This window comes from Alexandromys fortis, unplaced genomic scaffold (genome assembly GCF_014885135.2).
Source record: "Alexandromys fortis isolate MF-2015 unplaced genomic scaffold, M_Fortis_MF-2015_v1.1 scaffold_2_26212498_36691700, whole genome shotgun sequence".
Taxonomy (NCBI): domain Eukaryota; kingdom Metazoa; phylum Chordata; class Mammalia; order Rodentia; family Cricetidae; genus Alexandromys; species Alexandromys fortis.
Genome location: NW_026067931.1, coordinates 4,168,832 through 4,188,570, shown reverse-complemented (window position 1 = coordinate 4,188,570; position 19,739 = coordinate 4,168,832). Strand labels below are relative to the sequence as shown.

General features: G+C 48.9%; 1 protein-coding gene across 2 annotated transcripts in view; it reads right to left on the bottom strand.

Annotated features, from left to right (window-relative positions):
• Bach2 (BTB domain and CNC homolog 2) overlaps positions 1 to 15,493 on the bottom strand; it is a 336,584-nt gene extending 321,091 nt beyond the window's left edge. Inside the window, exon 1 of one of the 2 annotated variants that reach the window (XM_050145478.1) lies at positions 15,176 to 15,493. The gene's annotated coding sequence lies outside the window, so the exon portion shown is untranslated. The remainder of the gene's footprint in view (positions 1 to 15,175) is intronic. The other variant, XM_050145479.1, reaches the window with a different exon arrangement.
• Positions 15,494 to 19,739: the final 4,246 nt, after the last annotated feature.

Below are 19,739 nucleotides of genomic sequence, written 5' to 3'. Positions count from 1 at the left end.
CCCTTAAAGCAAAATTCAGTTCTTCATCTTAAGAAGAAGAAAGCACAGTGGCATTAGGTGCATTTTAATCCCAACGGCTGTCCACCACTGAAGTCACCTAAACTTCCACATGGGGGAAAGGGAAGAAATCCATATTGAAGTAATTCAGCAACACCCATACTAACATGTGACTGTCACTATGGGACCTGGTATTTTCAGTTACATATGTAGTTTAATAAAGAAAAGCATTAAGAGTTAGGATGGATCCTAGACACATTGTGTCTCTCCAATGGTAATAAAGATGTAACTGCCCTGGTGATCAAGTGTACGTTAAGGGGCAGAGGCAGCATGTTTGAGGGCTCCAAGTCATGCTGAAGGGGGCACTTAGATCTGGGAACATTTAAGACACTTAGACAGCCCTAGTCTAAATGGGACAGCACTCTTACTGTGGCCTTCAGGGGATGCTGCCTGACATAAAAACCAGGTTTCACTAGTGCTCTCTGATGCTCAGAGGAACCCGCAGGAGTGTCCTAATCTCTTCCTGAATAAATGTTCATAACCCAAATGTAACAATTACAGTTATTCCTGCTAATGTCATCTCACCGTTCAGGATCTGAGGACTGTCTTGGGTAATTTTTAAATAACAGGTCAAATTTGAAATAATTTCAGAATATTATCATCAAAAAGGTTACATATATGCAAAAATATACATATTAAAAATGATATCCTTGATAAGACCTTTCCACATCATGGCCTTCTATCACGTGTGTGTGTGTGTGAATGTATACTCTTTTTATAGTTCAGCCCTCTAAGTTTATCTATAAGTGATGCACTTAGTTTCCCATGCTCCTGGACTCTCTATGGATAGACTAATACTGCACATACTATTCTGCTTTATTCTTTTGATTCAAGAGTGTGTTCCTGAGATCCACCCACTCGGGTACACTTTTATTGGCTCAAAAAACACAGAGAACGTAGTACATGCTGCTCTCCCCAGCCCATCACAGCTGGCTCCATCATCCTGCTAGCCTAGAGACGCCATGTTCCTAGTCTCCAGGAGAGGAGACTTGAGCTCAAGTAAGGAGCAGCAACGCAAAAGTCTGGATCTTGTTGTTCCTCACAAGGCAATGCTGTTCCTCCACAGCCCCCCCCCCCCGCCATGTTCATTTGCTCTTTCCCCACTCCCAATACCTAGACAGAGAAAGATGTATTAAGGCAGCCTAATATCTTAGTGTTAATGAGAAAGCTCATTCAACATGTTTGTCCCGGCTTCCTGAAGCAAACAGGTGAAGGGTTTTTCTTGGCTGCACATTTAGGAGAGAGGCTGCTGAGTTTTAAACTGTTTGCCTGTTGAACTTGATTAAGGAATACAAAATTCTTCAGCATAACTGTGCCAAGTTATACTCTTACCAACTGTATTCAAGACCCCCCACCCCCACTCCCACCAACACATGCTATCATCTGATTTTTAAATGCCTGCCAATTCAGATAGCACATAATAATATGCTATTATGTATTTTAATTTGCATGTGCTTGACTATCAATCAATAAGGGTGAACATCACTTGAGGCATTTACTAGCCATTTAGTTTTCTTCTCTTGTGAAATGATAGTGGATTATTGGTTTTTTTTCTTATTGATTCATGTGTTTGCTTTTTACATATGATGGGCCTATCCTATATAAATGCCACCAATATTACCTACACTTTGGGGTTGTTTTCTCATTCTTTGAGACGTCACCAGTGAGTACTCGCCTTTCTTGTAAATAATAATACTGAGAGACTCATGGGATATTTTTAACCTCTTACATTATTATAAGAATTACCAGCTGGGCAGTGGTGGTGAATGCTTTCAATTCCAGCACTTAGGAGGCAGAGGCAGGTGGATCTCTGAGTTTGAGGCCAGCCTGGGCTACAGTACGAGTGCCAGGAGAGCCAGGGCTGCACAGAGAAACCCTGTCTTGAAAACCAAAAAACATAAAACGGACAAAAAAAAGTGTGTGGGGGCCTAGATCTACACTTAGAATCTTCCATATACCTCTAATCACTGTATCTTCAGAAGGTCTAATTTGTGATTAGTCAAGAAAAAGACAGGCTGGGCATGATGATCCATGCCTTTGCTCCCAACACCCAGGAGGCAGAAGCAGGGAGATCTCTGTGCCTTCTAGACCAATCTCGTCTACATAGCAAGTTTTGGGCAAGCCAGGGCTACAGAATGAGACTTAAGGAAGCAAGGAGTGGGGAGGGAGGAAGGGAAGGAATAGCAAGGACAGGATGCTGGCAACGGGGATCAGTGGGGAAGGGGACCTGAGGCTGTAAACAAAGACACACAAGGAGTTAAGAACCCTTCAGCAAACCCCACACCAACTTGAGTTCCAACTCCAGGGTTTAAAGCATTCCTTCCCTCCAGTCCTTGCTGACCTCACTCTTCGCCCAGCCTCCACCCACTAATCTCTACTATCCACTCTGGCCCCTGGGCACACACTGCTGTCATGGAACACACATGTCACCTCTGAGATAAACCACAGCCCGTCTCCAGAGAGAGTGCAATTTACAGAGCCTTCTGCCTAACAGAACCCTGGGAGAAGAGTAGGCCCACAATGCTTCCATATGTATTCGTTCAAAATGTAGTTTTAGGATAAATTTTTAAGTTCTTCAGAATCAAAATATAACTCCCAATTGAGAAGCCGAGCAAAACAAAAACATACCAAAGTCTCACAGTAGGAAAAGGTTTTAAGGGCTTTTAAATGTCATGCTGAGGAGTCTGTACTTTTTCTGTGGGCAGAAAGAAACAGCAGGTAAGGTTTAGACAGGAGGCCCAAGGAGTCTATTCATCCAGTCTCTCATTCACTGAGCGTCCCTGTTAGTGCAACTCAGAATAAAAGACACAAAGGGCAAGAGAGAGCCGCCACAGTAAACTCCAAAATACCAACAAGACAGAGTAAGACAAAGGAGCTATTGAGAAAGAAGCGTGAAAGGGGCCAGACTGACACAAAACTCCATCTAGTAAAAAAAAAAAAAAAAAAAAACCAACCTACTGTGAGAAGCTGGCGAGATGGCTCAGCGCGGGAGAGCAAGAACTCTAGAGGACAGTTCCCAGCACCCTTGCGGGGCGACTCACAACTACCTCACCCACAGGTCCACACAACTGTTTGTTTGTTTGTTTGTTAAACCTGCTGTGAGTGCCACGGAAAGGGTTCATTGCCCTGGCCCAGCAGAGAAGGTGTGAGCGCCTGCCCAGCAGCGCACAGGGGGAGGACAAAGGGTGGCAGATCTTTAAAAGGGTGCATGTTTAGAAAGCAAAACAGTGCAGGAATGTGAGTGAGCGAGCAGGCACGCTCTCCCTGGGTTTAGGATTCCATCGTTCTAACTACAGAATGGAGACATCCTTGTGACACAGGGCTAACAGAATGGCCTGCAGGAAAAACAACCAAACTAAGAGGGACGAGAATGTGTCCCCTCCCCCAGGCACAAACAGGCTGGTGCTGGAGACAGTGACAGCCCCCCCCCCCCCCCCCCCCCCCCCCCCCCCCCCCCCCGGCCATGGAAACAGGTAGTTTGCTTCCTCTCCACGATGGCTGACTCTCATTTTCTGTGAACCCCCTTGTTGGAATCCTTTGACAGTGACTCACAGGGCAATCAGGCTACTCAGCAAGCCCACAGCCGTTCACAATAGACTGTGTAGGAGGCAACCAACTCCCGGCCTGTGGTCTGTTCAGTTTTTTCCTCTCTGCATTCTGGGAGGATTTGCTTTTCAGCCACATTTCCCTCAAAACACAGCCCTGGAGGCGATGCTTAGTGCACAGATTTCTGAGCGATGAAATAATCCACTCTGGTTTCTTAGTCATAACGAAACTAAAAACAGTAAGATGAAAAAACAATGGGGTCATCATCACACCTACAAAAACACAATCTCATACTCCGGCGCGATAAGGAGGTCAAGGGGAAAAAGCTCAAACTAACATTTTCCAACCTTTCACTGAGAGCCAGGGCTAAAACCACATGTTTTGAAGGGCTTACACTGTGTTATTATTAGATGTCACAATCCTATTGATACTGATGAGTCACCCTTATTGGCGGAAACCAAGAACGTCCATCAACAGCATGGCAGAGTCACCGTGGCTTTTTCTTTATTACTGGTCGAACAGCCCTCAAAAAGTTTCTCCAAGCTACCTTTAAAAAGGCTCCGAGCCTCAGTTTTCCCTGAGCCAACTCAGCAGCGTTTACATCACGCCCTTTGGGAGTCTGGGACGATCTGATCGACTTCTGTCCACAAAAGGAAGTTTATGTAGCGACCTCAGAAAAACAGCATTTCACACTTTCCGATGAACATACCCAAACTGAGCGATGTAAACAAAACAGTCAAACAGAGTCAGCAAAGTCCGGGAGCATCTTCCTGACCCGAGGCTAGGTGTTAGGTTTTTGTTTTGACATCAATAACCAGCAACAGATACAAACAAAGGCTGTGGTCACCCAGGGGTGGCTTCCTGGTCGCACCCCCTTACTGCCCCGCTCCTGCTTCTGCTCTCTGCTGCCCACAGAGGGAGAAGTGGGCCAGGTCTCAGTAATGCCAAGAAAGCCCAATTCAAGCTTTACAAGAAGTCCTTGGGGGTGCAAAGAGGGAAATAACAGGGCTACCTCTTTCCCTTTCTTCGGCTCTCTCTCCCTTCTGGTCGCTAGGATTCCCAAAACAATAAAGTGAAAATCCTTCCAGAAACGCTGTGATTCTCTATGCTGTCCCTGCAAAGGCGAGTGTTTGCCTAATCTCCTGCCTGCCAGAAGGCTGTGCTGGGCAGAGGGAACCCCAACTAACTGGCAGGGACTTCAGACCCAAAGACAGCGACTCCCACCCTCCTCTGGCCACAACGGTCCTGAGCACCGCAGAGCAGAGGCCAGCAGAGCCCTGCAGCCCTTGGGTGCATGAGTCAGCAGGCTGCTGGTGGGAACTGCTGACAGAGAGGTACACACACCAGGGCAAAACAAAACTGGGGCGCACAAGGTTCTCTTACCGCCCCCCCCCACGCAGTTATTATTTTCCTAGGTTAGACCAAAAATACAGATAAGCTACCATGGCTCAGAAAGAAGGAAGCATCAATAGCAGCCAGGAGGGGTAATAAACAGACAACTCACTCTGGTTTTCGATGTGTGGGACAGCTGCATTCAAATCTCATGAGCCGGTTCATTTTAACTGGCTTTAATTTTAACTAGATTTAACTGCTTTTCCTCCCCTCTGACAAATCAAAATAGCTGCCATATCGACCACAAGAACTGGTAACCGAAGCACAGTTCCTGTTTTTCGGAAGAGACTAGCATTCAAACCCACACTATGAGGCGCTGAGCATACATGGGAATTGAGGTATTGAATGAGGGGGATTGAAACTTACACACTAACGAATCCAGCCCCCGCCCCCCCCCCGCCATCGTTACATGGCACGCTCATGCCAGACTTTGACCTACATGCCTTCAGTGCCGCTCTCATTTAACACAGGATCCCAAGAGCCACGTGAAGGAGCTGGCTGCCTAGAACTCAGAACACATTTCCACAGAGCCAAGTCCCGCTACAAGTGTGTGAGAGAGGTTCTATTCCTACTTAAAACTAGGAAGTAATTCTGTAGCAACAGTCCCACAGCTAATGCATGAAGCCCCCACCCACCCCCCATGCCCCACTCCCTGAGAAAAGGTCTGATTAGCAGAGAATGAAGGACAAGGTCTTCCAAGAGACCTCTGCATAAAATCAATATGAAAACATATGTAAAGGAAAGAAAATTATTGATATGTGTCATTTACTCATTTACTGACAGACAGTTCGAGTCCCAGGGAGAAGAGGATGAGGGAAGAAGGGGAGCGAAGAAGAGAAGAGCCAAGGACTGGGAGGGGAGGCTGAGGAGAGGAGAGAGAAGGAGGGAAGAGACGTGGAGAAGGTGGTAGAAGACCCATCAAGAGTAGAACAAAGAGAAGAAGGGGTGCGGAAGGCTGTGGAGTCTGGGGAAAGAATGGCATGGAGACATAGTTATTGGCAGAAACAGAAGAAACAGAGAAACTAGAGGACAGTCCCCACTGCACAGGGCCCTTAGGCAGAAAAACCACCCCAGGCCCGCCTGGGAGTCCTGCATCAAGGCTGAGTAAGATGGAAGCTCAAAACAGTTCCAGAGGCTGGCACTAGATGGCGCCACCAACCCAACATAGCATGGTTGCTGGAGGGGTGGAAGGCAACTCAGACTCCCCCCCTTCCCTCCCCCCCCCAAGAGCTGTTTACCAGACTACACTATATCTAAAATAGGCATTGTTCCCTTAACCAATCAGCCTCTTTTAATGTCCGGGATAGCAACACTGTGTTGAAAATTAAGACAAACTAATTCCAAAATAAATTCCTGAGCCCATTTTTATCAATGAAACTAGGGGTAGAGAGGGGACAGGAAGGTAGAGGAATTGAATGCACCGCCTCCCCAGACGGTAAGAGTCAAGAATTCAAGGATAACTTCACAGGCCCTTTGCCACTAACTTACAAAAAGCCGAAATCCTCCACCGTGTTGTGTGTCCCTGAAGACACACCTGTGACAGGTTGAGGTGTTTGAATCTAGAGCCCTGCAGGTGAAGCTCGTAGACAATGTATCAGGAGAAACCATCTCTACTCTGTATCTTCATTCTACTGAGGTTTCTGTCTTCTGACCTGCTTGTTTCTCCTGCTCACCATGGCTCTTCCATCACCAGGACACCACTGTGGAACACAGCAGGCTCCTACCCCAGGTCACCACTGTGGGACTCTGCAGGCTCTACCCCAGGTCACCACTGTGGGACCTGCAGGCTCTACCCCAGGTCATCACTGTGGGACCTGCAGGCTCTACCCCAGGTCACCACTGTGGGACTGCAGGCTCCTAGCCCAGGTGTTTGCTTCTCTGTCCACCTGGGCTCAAACGCTGACATCTCAGGAAAGTAACACACTAGGCATGCCTGGTTACAGATCTCCTCAGAAGATTCTATCTGTACAATCCTTTTCTGATATTGCCTTGAGGTCAGAAGGGCAGGAACTGTCTAGCACACCAGGTGGCCAAAAGACCAGTGTGACATGGAGTCAACTGTAAGAGGATGGATAGGCTACCTAGCTCCTGTACAAGTCTGACGAGGGCTGCCGTCCCCGATGTTAGCCACCTCAGGGGACATAAGGGAAGGAGGGGTTAATTTGAAATGGGTCTACATTTTCCTCTCACTGAATGGTAATAATATCTTTCACAGATATTTTCTTTTTTTTTTTTTCAGTTTGACTCTTTGGGGTTTATTCATTTGCATAATATGGAATCTTGAACCCATATAGACAGTCTACAAATCAATGCAAGTAATTCTCACACTAAATCAGCAGCTTTAATTTAAGCTCATCATTGTTTGCATGGAAATCTTATGCGCTCATCTGCGTGATTTTTTTAATCACTTAAAACCTCCAACACTGACATACTAAGCATCTCTGCATTTAGCTACCTCCAAATTTTGAACTGAATGCTAAAAGAAATGAGCACGGTACATTCATACACATCTCCCAAACTCAGCCTCAGCTGTGCACTTCATGTTCAAGCGGCCCCAGGACGGCCTCTTGACACAAACATCAGTCTGGTGTCCAGCCCAGGCAGAGTGGGGCTGAGTAAGCATTCTGAGCGATGACCCTCGCAAACCCCAGGTAACTGGGCTGCTGGCCAAGCAGAGTCCTTCAAACCCATTCAGACCTCCAGTTGAAAGTTGCAACATGCTAATCTGGCAAGATAATCTCTTCCTGAAACTGCCTGGAATGGGGACAAAGGTTACTACTTTCTCGGTCGCTGCTAGCTAACATTCTCAATTAGGAACGCTAATGGAATTGGTTGTGAGTGCAATTCTTCTTCCAGGGTAGAATGTTCCCAGCATTTTTTTTTTTTTTATTTTCCTTGCCCCACCAAAAACCTCAAGTGGCAAATTCTTCACCTATCAAGAGGTTGGGCTGTGAGGAACAGAGATAAACCTGGGATGGGGAAACAGGATTCGTGTTCTCTATCTTTATCTCTTGCTTTCCCCTGTTATCACTTTACTTCTGATCATTAAATGCTTACGAAGACTCAAGGAACACAGTCATTAGCAAGTGAATCACGACTGTGACTGGGGATAGACATTCAACTCAAGTTCCAGGGGAAACTGCTTTCCAAGCTTATCAAGAAAACAGCCAATGTTCCAGAGAGAGTTGCCTAAATGCCCACTCCTGAGGTCAGCTCAGAAGGTCTCGCTGCAGATGAAGAGGAGGAAACGTGGGCGCACAGCACGGTGGCCCCGGTTTCACATATCTGGTGTCCAGTCCCCGCTTTCCCACTCAGGAGCCTGGTGCCGTCTGTGACTTTGCTCTGGGTTGTTAGGATGATTGCGTTCATGCAAGCAACATACACACAAGGAAAACGCAGAGGAGTTTTAGCATGCATCATAGTTGACGCTCATTAAGTTGGGCTTCCAAGAAAGGTCTAGAACATTCTTGGTTGCAAATCCTATTACCCCTCCTGCAACTTCTCCACTGCCCTGGAGAGGTCAGGGCTTCTTACTAGAAGCTGGACTCACATTTTCACTAACGATTTTTGCACAGGTCTGGCACCGACATCTGACTGAAGGAAATGTCCATGCAGCTTTCTGGTCATTCAAGTATTGTCAAACAATGTTAAAATGCTCAAAGTAACAACGGCAACTTGTATTTTTTTTTTTATCTAAGTATGAGCATGAGTGTACTTTGGGCAATTAGCAATTCTGTTTTTATCCAGTTCTGAAGACTCAGGTAAATAAATCAATTCTGGACTCTGTAGACAAGAACTATCATTTGCCAAAAATGGCCCCAGGGGTTATATCATGGGTTATGCAATATTCCAAAGGGCCAAAGGCAGTTGTGAATTAATAGGATTAGGAAGCTGGAAGAAAACAACAGAAGCTCCAAGTTTTAAAATGGCCTTGTCTCAAACTCATACCTGGGGGTGGGGAGCATCCCTGATCTTCTGGCCAAGTCAAAGCCCTTCTGGACATCCTGTAGAGGATGGCATACTTCCCTTGTACACAACTTAAAATGAGCTGTCTGTACCAGCTCGTAAGAACAGCCTTTCAACTACGTTGAACGCTTCCTAGGGCCAGGGCCAGGACTGGGCCACTAGCCACACCAAGAGACACTCACTGTATGTCTGTGATGAATGCATGTGGCATCTGTTGCTAAAGAATGTAGTTTCTGTTCGCATGACCTACTTGATAGCATCCGTAAGTAGCGCAGTTAGGGGAAGAAATGGAAACTACCAATAATCTACAGCTTCTTGGACGCTTGGAAAGGGAGCGAGCACACATGCTCACTCGTTCATTTGGTTCTCATACTGGTCGAGTGGGAATTGCTCCTGGAGTCAGGACTCCGCAGCGTCCCCAGCAAAACCGTGGAACATCTGCCTGAAGTGACAGGAGAGAGAAGGGACAGGAGAGTGGGACCGCACTGATGGGTCCTTGCACAGGTCAAAACCTCCCGAGATGAATTTAAGTCTGCCTGTATGAGCTGCCAGCTCAGGAAGGTCTGGGAAGAATAATGAGAGGCAGAGGGGCTGGCTAACGTGGGGTGACACTCGGGAAAGGAGAAGAGGTAAGCTGAGGCAGGGCTACATGGGAGCTGGCCGAGCAGCGGCTCCCTGTGCAGTGGCCATGTGTCCAGAGTCCCTCAGCAAGAAAACAAAGAGTCGGGAGGAAGATGACAGATCTTGACACCAAGAGACAATCCCTAATCAGGCTGGGAACAAAGGAGATGGAACCAGGGGAGTATGCTGAAAAAGGCGTGATTATGAAGTCACGGGGGAAGACCCGAGAGGCGCTTTGGCTGTAATTCCAGAGACTAGAATGAACGAGGACGTGAAATGCTTTCTGATTGGGGACATCCATTATTTTGATGGAAAAGGAAAAAAGAGAGAGAGAGAGAGAGAGAGAGAGAGAAGAGGCTCAGGGAAAACAAAGGGAAAGTTTGCTGGAGTTTTGAAGTGGATCGATTTACATATTCTTTGGAAATGAAGTGGCCCTTGAGACGGCCATGGAGTAAGAATCTGGGGCTATTTCCCTATTTGAAGGGAATAGCATGTTAATCGTAAGGTTAAATTTCAGCTTTAAGCACACTGACATCCGAAATGAACAAAAAAGGAGGAATTAAAAAAAAAAAAAACAAAGGAAAATGTTGACAAATAACTTTTCTGTTAAGTATTTCTTAGACCAAACCAAACAGAAAAAAGAAAATGAGTTTAATTATTTTGAGCAACCTGACTGAATTTACAAAACGTTTACTCCACATTGTGTCCAATTTGTAAATATTCCCATAGAGAGTTAATAGGTATTAAGTATACTGTGGTGTATTGTCACTGGCTAGACAGAATTTTCTCTCTCAGTACCATGGTTGGTGGTGCTTATTCTAATGCAGCCACAGTTCTGCCAGAAGCCCCTCACAGACATTCCAGGGATTGGCATCAGCCCTGACTCCTGAACCCTGAGTGCCTGTGCTAGGCCCTGATGTCACCGCAGCTTCTGCAATAACCAGACTGGGAGGCGCAGAAGAGGTTTTGGTGCCTGAACAGCATGCGTGGACAAACACCTTCCATCTGTACTGCTCACTGCTCTGTGTCTCTGAGGACTGAGGTTGCGTTCTCTCTGTGCTAAAGCCCCACATCTTACCACAGTGCAATCTAGTCACTGACTTGGGGCCGGACTCTGTATTTCAGGTGGGAAAACAACCCTCAAGCAAGTCCAACCACCTTCTGACATCCCAACATTGACACTATTCACTGGTGAGGACCTCCCGGTGGAGATTCTAAAATAAAAAAATGCTCCTAAGGTTTGAAGCCAATTTACAGTTTTGTGTTGGGCTGTATTCACTGTGCAGCCCGTGGGCAGACACTCAAGATAAAGTTCCGATTGGAGCTTGCCAATTGGAAAGAGCCGGCACAATGCTTACTTCATAGATTGTTCTAGGAGTCACTGAGACAGGAGCAGGAGAAGTACTACCTATGTACTAAGTACTATCTATGTACATAGTACTAAGTACTATGACACGAACAATTAATAAATCAAACCCAGTGTTTGAATCGTGTTCTCAAATGCCAAACGTATATGGAAGTCTCCGGACATTAAATGAGTCACTCCGCTACACTCAGCAACAAGTGGAAGAGTCCGAGCAGTTCACAAACAATGGGTTACCCACCTGGAGGGTAACACTGTGCACGCAGTATTTCAGATTGAATTTTCCATTAAAAAAGGAAGGTGGCAAAATCACATAATGAGATCCAGAGTTGATTTAGACTTTCATTTTTTCTCAAGCCTTTCTGTTTTCCTGATCACTCTGTCACTACTCTTTTGGTACACATGAGCAAATTACCTACCACGGGACAGACTTTAGGGATTGGGAAAGGGTGAAAGTCTTAATAAGATGTTTTAGTATACTCGGTGGTGGAAAATAGGCCACCTGAAGGACGGTCTGAGCTTTAAAAATGATCTTATTTATTTATTTACTATACACCCCCCCCACACACACACAGATGCAGGCATGAACAGAGTACAACTTTCTGAAATTGGTTTCCTCCAAACTCGTTCTCAGGCTAGTCAAACTTGGCGGCCTAGTGCCTTTATCCACCGCACTATCTCTCTGACCCAGCCCCTGTTTTTAAAGACATCCTCAATAACACTTTAGGATAGAGGATTCCACATAACAATCTGGAAGAGGCAAAGGACCTGGCATTCCAGAGCCAGCATTTCGACTCATCCTGCCTGGCAACAGCAGACAAGGGCTGAGAAAGATGTGGCTCCTCTCTGGCCTCTCCTCACCTGGACCATATACACCGTCTGAGGTATACTGTGGAAAAAGGAATGAGGTCCTTTTATCTATGACTCAAGATTCTGAGACATAAGACATAGTTTTAAAGCAGGCGTGAGGGCCCTCTGAGCACAAGGGGGTAGAGCAGTGTGCAGACACTGGTCCTTGCCTCTGAGGCTGCCCCTGCTCTTGACCCGCCCTCACCAACCTACTCCTATATCCACCCCCACACTCTCCCAGAGGAACTGCAAGGTGCTAATTCACCTAAGCACTGCCTCATTCATTCAACAGTCCGGCCAGTATCTGAAGCGAACCAGATACTACTCCCCTGAAACCTGAGGTTTAAAATCCAGAGCAGTGTAGCTCCACAGCAAGGCTTGAGAGATCCAGGGTCTCCTTCCCCCTTGTGAAGAATGGATCCATACCAGAGGCGCTAAGCAAGAGCTAATCCAAGTAAAACTAAACAGCTCCCAACAAAACTGATTGGCCCGGGTCCTTCTGCTGGCATCACAGGAGCCTCGATTACAAGCTCTGCGGAATAGCTCACAATCACTAATGAATTACTAAGTCCCTTCGGCTATGCTGACTGTGGGCACAGAAGTGCAGGGCTGGCTTGAGAGAGATTTGAACATGAACCTGACCATCTGGCTCTCTGTAACTCACTTTGATCACAAAATGAATTGCAACAAAATTGAAGAGCACATGGCTGGAGTTAATTGTCTCATCTGTAATCTGAACCTACTTTTAAGCACTTATTATTACCCTCTATCAGGTGGAAACATTTCCTCCCATCACGGCAAAGTGCATTTTCCTGATGAACTGTAATGGATCATTAAATTCCATATCTGAATAACAATACTTTGCACTTTATTCGGTGCCTTTCATCCTGGGATTTCGAGGCGGTTTGCAAATAATTAAGCCCCTCACACAGCAGCCAGAGGTGAGTGACTGGAAGGGAATTGCCTGGAGATTCTGAGTCAAAGGGCATAATTCAATAGAGAGAGAATACAGGCCATCCTCCCCGGCGCTGGTAGCGCAGAGAGTAAATTAGGGGACATCTCATCCCCTCCATCCCTTTCTGCCTCACTCTCGTTCCATGGCAGACTCTGAGATGCAGCCATACAAAGCACTAGGAATAGAAAATAAAAGCACAGGGGTGCTTCTCATCCAGCTAGAGCTTAGGGACTCGCACGCCTGAGGAAAACACATCTCTAGGAACTGAAATGTCAACCCACTTGCAGAATGGACAGATAGATATCAGAAGAATTTCCTCAAACGTTTAGATTACCTCACGGCAAACCTGAAAGCCTACTAAAATTCAACAATGTAAATATAAACCAAACTACTTCATTTGGTGGTTGCATATTTCATTTCTGGTACCTGCCTGCCTGCCTTCATTTGAAATGACTGGGGGGGGCGGTTCAGAAATGGCAAATAGAGCCAAAGAGGGGAATAATTTTTAAGACCAGAACACTAGAAGCCATTCAAAGTTTGGTGATGATTCTGAGCGCCTGGAAAACTGAATCACAATAGAGACACTGACAGATCTTTCATTGGAGCATTTTGCCTGCAACACAGTGAATTAGCAAGGCTCATTCTAACAAGCTGTCTTTCTTCCCTCCACTATGTGTATTACCTTCAAGAATGAAAAGGGCGGTCCACTGGTAAGCGGCTGGAGGCCCAGGATGGGATGACCTCACTCACTCACGTTTTAAGCAAGTGGCCCGCTGCCTGGCGGAAATAGCCATCTCTACTGGAGGAGTAGCAAACAGCGGTTCAAGCTTAGCTTTTCCAGTCAGCCAGAGCTTTGCCGGCGCGACAATTTCCTACGTGTTACATTTTAATGATCTGAGGAAACGGTTATCAGAGTTAACATCTCTAATTTTACTCTAAACAGATGAAAGCAAAAAAGAAAGACAGAAAAAGAAAGAAAGAAAGAAAGAAAGAAAGGAAGGAAGGAAGAAAGAAAGAAAGAAAGAAAAAGAAAGAGAAAAAGAAAGAGAAAAAAGGAGAAAATCTCATTAGGCATCTCCGCCAAGGTTCCCACTAGGCAGGGAAGGGTTGGTTGTTTTTTTTTTTTTTTAATCTGAAGTAATTACCCTTTTTAGTTAAATACACTCAGTAGATGAAATTAACAAAGAGACTATGACACTAGACAGTGAAGGTGAAAATCCAGAAACACGTCGCCTGGCCGCCCACGAGCCCGCCGCAAGTCACATCTGAGTCTCGTAGGTGGGATGCCCCAGTCCCTCTTGTTCCCGGAGGCAGTAACAGCAGTGGCTGGACCCGCGGAATGCGAGGAGCACCTTGTTGGGTCACACACAAAACCACCCGTACCACAGCATTACAGGAACTTCGTCCAAGTTGCCAAACTTTCATGTATGCAAGAGAACGCAGGCGAGAGAGACTCTATGTGTCCATGACCCCCGGGGCCAGGGGTGTGCGACCCTTCAGACACACGCCACCCTGCGGGTTTCCTCTAAGTTCCTGCAAATCCTCGCCCAGCTCGAGGTCGCCCAGATGCTCCGTCGAGTCCCCTCTCGCGGGTACCTGGGGTAGTCCATGAGCGCCGCCCGCCGCCCTCTCCGTGCGGCTAGACTCCCGAACACCCAGCGGTTGGGCGAACCGCGAGACCCTCAGAGAAGGCCGCGGCGTGGGGAGGTGCAGCCGAGTTGTCCCTTCCTTAAACTGGTCTCCTGGGTGGAGCCCTGGGGTCGGAGACTAGAATACAGGTGTGGGTGTGTGTTGTTGGACCTTGGCAAGATACGGGTTGCAAGGTGTCCCTCTCGGAAGCCATGAGCTCCACTGGGCACGTCTGCGCCCGGGACCCCTGGCTGCCTTGTTCTAGCGCCCGGCGCGGTCCTCCGAGCCACCCTGCGGCAGCTGACAGCTGAGCGCGGAGCCGCAGAGCCTCGGTCTCCGCGGAAGGGCCGCGCGCGCGGGTGCGGTGGGCAGAGACCGGCCACCCGGGCTGGCCGGAGCGCGGGCTGGGGCCGGAGGCAGGGCCGTGGGTCTGACAGCTGCTGCGGCTCGGGCTCCGCTCCTCTCCCCACCCGCTCTCCCGCCCCGCGACTGACTTATTACCCTGGGCTCCTCCTCCCCCTGCTGTTCCAAAACACCAGGCGACGCGAGCAAAATACAATGCCGCCTCGCCCGCCGTAAACAGGCAGGCGGGAGAGCGCGCCCCGCCGCCGCGTCCTCCGCTCGGCTCCCACCCCCCTTCCCGTTCCTAGAAAATGCCATAAGGCGGCCGTGGGCGGGGAGCGGCCCCGGACTCGCTGTCCGCCGCGGCCCCAAGCCACCCCCTGCCCCGCGAGCCCGCTCCCCGCGCAAACTTGCCCCGCTGCGTCGCCGTGGCCCGCGGCCCGTTGGGCACTCACCTTCCCGGGAACTTTGGTCCTCCTGCGCCGGTCTTGCCCGCGTCTTCCCAGCCCGCAGCCCCCTCCCGGCCGCCGGCGTGGTGGGCGGTCCTGGGGTCACCGAGAGCAGGCGGAGGGGATGCGCATCACATGGCAGCTCGCTCGCAGCCCCCCGAGTCCGGGAAGGGGGAGGGGAGCGACGCGTGCGGCGGGGGCGACGGAGGGGGGCGGGCCGTGAGGGAGGAGCGGCGGGTGAAGCGGGGCGCGGGGGGCGACCGCAGCCCGGTGCGCGGCCGCGGGGCTGCTGCTGAGGCGGCGGCGGCGGGGCTGCTGGCTGCGCTGCGCGGCTCGCGCTCTCCCGGAACGCCCACACTCTCAATCGCTACATTGTTGACATTCGGCGCTGACGTCACCCGCTCCCCATTCACAATAACTTTACGGGAGCCGGGCAGCGCACCTCCCCGGCCGCTGGGGCGCCGTACGCCGGGTGACTGGCGTAAGCCGCTCCGCGAATGGCGCTCCCGGGGCTCGGGCCCGGGCGGGCGAGCGGGCGCGCGCTTCGCCGGCTGGCTCGGGGAGGGGGGCGCGCCTGTCGCCGCCGCGGACGCCGGTCTCCCGGCTTTGTGCTGGCCGCGCGGGCCTCAGAATCCTGTCTTTCCCTCACGGAAGACTGCCTTGCTCCGCCTAGCCTTGCTCCGGCATTGAGAATCAGGGGTTGTGGGGCTAGTGGGGTCACGATAGCGACGAAGGCCAGTGTGGCACGTGAGGAGGTTGCCAGAGCCATGGGCACTTCATCAAAGGGAGAAACAGTTCGGGGGCTGACTATGCAGTTTCCGTGATGGAGCAGGACAAGATGAGCTAAGGACCCCTGGAAAGCTGAGCTGGCCCCCTTTTACGAGAAGTGGGCCTTGACAGAGAGGCTCCCTACCCAAGAGGGTCCTTCAAAGGCCTACCCCTTTAAGGGGGCCTCTAACCCCCACACACTGTCTGTTGACTAGTCTAAAGGAGCCCCTTTTCATCCTAGCCTTAGCTCCCATTGAGTCGCAGCTGCTGTCCCTAGCTTGCCCCTCTGAACGCCGCTGTCAGGGTGCTGCTGCCCTTTAAGTTTGATGGCAGAAGTCTTGGTGGTGGTTGAAAATTTAAAGACAGTAATTAGGGCGCAGGCTGTACCTACATTCGCAGTAAAATAAGGTTGTGTTAGTGCAACTTTACCCCTTGCCAAGGCCAGGAAACCGCCATGTTTCCCTAAGCACCTATAACTTGCCCCCCTGTGTAAGGCAGTGTTTCGTATTATTACACGTGGTGCTGGTTTTTAATGAAGATTATAAAACTTCGGCTGGCTCTGCTGAGAGAAGGATCATAAATCCGCCCTGTGAAATGGGCACTGGCATATGCTGAGGAAGCCAGGAAGCTTCGCTCTGGGAGTCTTGTGATATCATCAAAAGTGTCGCTCCGGCCCGCCGGTCTCACTTGAGGGCTCAGTTTTTGAAAGACTCCATTGGGGATGTGTGTGTGTGTCAATATGCAAGGGCCCCATGCAGGAGGGTGGTGCCGAGCTGTTTTTTTAACTGCAGCCCCCCCTCTCATGAGAACCCCGACTCTACAGTTCCTGCTAACCTGGCTTTCAGACGGTGCCTTTGGTTTCTTGGTTTCTCATCTTGTCCTCTTGAAACAAACACTCTGCATGGGAAAGTTCCTGCCCAACCTGCTGGCAAGGACGGAACCCTCTCTGATCCTGGCCTGGAGCCTGGCATGGTGTCTCACAGCCCTGAGTGTTTCTGCTGCTGATCTTCATTCTTCCAAACATGTATTGGTTAAAAGCTTTGTGCATTTTAATAGCATCAATAAATGTTTCCTTACAGGAGCCAGGCTGGAGAACCTTTCCAAGGAGAATGTTCAAGGCATTTCTTACTGAGCCTGCCCTGTCTGCTAGGCTGTGTAGTGTCCCAGAGACATCAGTGTAAGGAAGGTAAGCAAGGGGGTTACTGCTGCCAACTTTTCTAGATTTAGAGAGTTACAACAACGGCTGATACGTGCTTTACTTTAGTTTACACACCTAAAAAGAGCAAATGGAAATTTTAAATGGCAAGAGGTTTTGGAGGTAAGTCATTTGCAGAGGGTGTCTTGTCTTCAAGGTTCTATCCAATTCCAAAATATTTTCTTCTATGTCTGTGAAGAAGACACAATCTTTGTGTTTGGGGAGCTTGAAGAAGACTCATAGGGAGTTAGTTGTTCTATTTTTATTTTCAGTAGTTAGAAGGAAGTTCTTTGAATCAAACTCCAGAAGCCATACTCCGAAATAGGCATGAAATAGTAACGGTAAGTCAAGTCCTGGATAGACTTTCCCCAGGACTGCCACAGAGGCCAGGCTGTAGGCAGCCTCAGCACCTTCATCATGCTTGTGGACCAATCTCTGGGGTGTGCCCTTTGGGCATGTACAATGGGAAACAGATGTAAGATTTTCTCCCCGTGTATTCCTGCCAGTAACCTGAGTAGAGGTCAATTTATTTCCCATGCCTGGAACATTCAAGCGTTTTAGATCAGCGTTTCTCCCTCCCCCCCCTTACAATTACCTGTGTGTTTGACCCTGAAAACGAACTTTTTTCTAAGAGTGGTTTATTCTAAGGGTTAAGAAGGAAAAAGTAATATGTGCACCAAGCAAAGGCCTGAAGGAAGAAAGGCGCTATGTAGGGTAGGGCTTGAAGGTATGGAGACAATGTAGTGGTTTTCCTTAAAGGAAAATAGGAGGCAGAATTTTAAATGTGGTACCTTGAATGAGACACAGCAGGGCAATGTCATAACAGAAACAAGTGGGGGCTCAGGGCAAGAGCATCAACTCTAAATCTAGGAGGAGCCAAGTTACCTAAGGGAGCTCTGCTGAGGAGGGGTTCCCACTGAGACCAGCTCCTCGAAATTATCCCTCAAAACCAGATGTTAGGAAGTGTGTCTAAACTATGCAACCTAACCACAGCAATACAGGGGTGACACAGGGGGGATGGTGGCATTTGAGGAGGTGAGAACGTGGTCGGTACAGCAGTTGTCGAAACACCTGTTACGTGGAACCAAGTTCCTAATGCAATGGGGACAGAGAAAGACAGAGCCCAACTCCTGCTGTGAGTTAGGTTGTGTGTTACAGTGTCTTGGGGTGAACCGAACTCCATCTGTGCAGTCAGGCTGTGTGTTACAGTGTCTGGGGTGAACTGGACTCCACACTGTGAGTCAGGTTGTGTGTTACAGTGTCTGGGGGTGAACCAAACTCCTTCTGTGCAGTCAGGCTGTGTGTTACAGTGGCTGGGGTTAAGCAATCCCAGGAGTGATGGGGTTGATGCTACCCTTAGGTTAGACGACTGAGTCAAATAAGTCTCCTAAATGAAGGAACTTTCAAGATGAGATGTGCGTGCAACAAGAGGATGGTCCCTACAACTTGTCCTGAGTGACACAAAGATCTTTGGGTGAGGTAAACTTAGCACTCTTCCTTGGAATAAAACATCCAAGAAGCCCCAAGGCCTGAGAACAGAATGGAGAGTAGCAGGCACGATAGTGTGTGTGTGTGTGTGTGTGTGTGTGTGTGTGTGTGTGTGTTGGGGAGAACCGGCAGGCTTTCGCAGGAGGCAAAGTCTCAGAGCTCTGACCAGCCCTTTGGTCTCTTACTTTCTGATCTCATTCTCCCTGGAGCAGACATTCTTTGGGGACGTTCCTGCCCAGCCTCCTGGCGAGGACAGAGCATGGGTCCTGACATACTGGAGCAGATGGAAAGATGCAAGAGCTTCTGTGGGCCTGGCTTCAGATCCTAAGAGTCACTCTGTTTGCTTGGCAGAGGGAAGACAGGAACGGAAGCAGAAAGAGCAGGTAGGAGGCATTGGGATGGGCGGAGGAGGTCGCAGCTGGGATCCAGATATGTTCACAAAGGAATCGGGCAGGATTTACTGACGATCCCATTGTAGAATGTGAAGGAAAAGAATTCAGGAAATTCTGGGCTGGGGACTGAGTGGCTCAGTCAGTGGAGATTCTATTTAGTGCGGTAAGACTACAGAAGGAGTGGGTATAGGAGGGAAACTCAAGCAGTCGGTTTGGGGCATCTCCCAGCCAGCTAAGTGAAAAAGTTGAGCTATAATGAGATACAGGCATTAAAATTTTGGAGAGTGATCCTGGAGTGGGGTGGGGGAGACTTGTGGATTAGGATCTGGAGTAATCCAACATTTAGAGGTCAGAGGTTGGGAAGGTAAAGACAATGAGGAAGACCCAGCCAGTGAAACCAAGGAGCAGCCGTGACAAAGGAGCACAGTATGCTGGGAGCCAAGTGAAAGAACCAATTTTGAAGAGCAGGGCTTGATCAGCTGAGCCAATGCTACTGATGGGGCGTGGGGATCTGTGATGTGGAGCCCTTGGTATCTCTAACAGCAGGGCAGGTGGTAGAGATAAAGCCTGGCTCGGTGGAAGGGTGGAACACTTTAAGTTGAGCTTTGTCATAAAAGAAGATCGGGGAAATCGGAACTTACTGCAGGTCAGTAAACCCTCACAGGGGAAAACCGTGGCTATCAAGACAAGAGGGATAACGTCTGGGGTGAAAACTCTTAAACTAGAG